This window comes from Branchiostoma floridae, chromosome 5, assembly GCF_000003815.2.
Source record: "Branchiostoma floridae strain S238N-H82 chromosome 5, Bfl_VNyyK, whole genome shotgun sequence".
Lineage (NCBI taxonomy): Eukaryota > Metazoa > Chordata > Leptocardii > Amphioxiformes > Branchiostomatidae > Branchiostoma > Branchiostoma floridae.
Window position 1 is genome coordinate 29,076,979 of NC_049983.1, and position 1,232 is coordinate 29,078,210.

The following is a 1,232-nucleotide window of genomic DNA, read 5'->3' on the forward strand; positions in this document are numbered from 1 at the left end:
TGGACTGTACCGAAAGGTTAATTCCGAAGATAAAAATAAAATTGTAAAATGGTTGGGGTAAAGGTAACGGCTAATCCAAAACATAAAGAAAAAAAGGTTTCAGCTTGAAAAAAGTACAAAAACACTATTATTGTACAGTAACAGCACCTGTACCCACACTTAAAGGAGCTTACAATATAAAGGCCAATTTGCTACACCAGTAAGTTGGTGAATGGTTTCATTAATGGTGAAAATTTGCTGATTGGTAATTTTTATTTTTATTTTTTTTTACAAAAAATAGGAACGAGCGAATCCGTGAACCAAGAAATTAAATTGGTGTGGCCTTACAGTAGTATTTAGCAGACTGGCAGGTCCTGGTGTTCCTGAGGGTGGAGTAGTTGGTCATGGATATTAGGGACATGATTCAATTGGGCTTTGCACATGTATCATTCTGTCATACATTGGAATCACAATAGAAAAGTGTTCCAGTATGTGTATACTGTACTGTGATTCTTGCAGTTAATTTGTCATTACAAATCTACATGTAAGTAAGAAGCCTCATCTGAACGAATGAATGAATATGGACAGCCCTCTCACCTTTGGGCCCTTTAGTCCCTTTCCCAGAGGTCCAGTGAAAATGCACGGAAACGGTTGTGTTTCTGGATGCATGAATAGGTCATGTGACTCAAGATCATACTTTTGTCCTTAGAACTCTGACAATTGTGTTTTCTGCTGTTTGTTCTACTATCATTCATGCTGATTGCACTCTATCTTCTTTATCCTCATGCAGAATCCAACACTTTCCATGGACTGGAGAACCTCAGATTCTTGTTCCTACAAAAGAATGCAATTTCCATCATATCCCAGCATGCGTTTCAGGGCCTACCTCTCCTTACCACTGTGACGCTATCCCAGAACCAACTGAGATCTGTGCCCACGGATGCACTCCAGGACCTGCAAATCAAAGCCAGGTTCGTAAACCTGGCCGCAAATCACATCACTACCATCACAAGCCAAGTGAAGTCGCTGGGTCAAGCCCACCTACGTCTTAAGGTAGATAACAACAAACTCAACTGTGACAAGAATCTAATATGGTTCATCTGCAATCTGCCATACCTGGATCAGATCCAGAGTCCCAGTTCATTGAAGTGTGCTTCGCCCGCAGGACTCCGTGGAACTTTCCTCATGGCATTGAGGGGAGACGTTGGCCAGTATAATGTGTCACAACAAGGGACCAACTTCACTGGATGTCA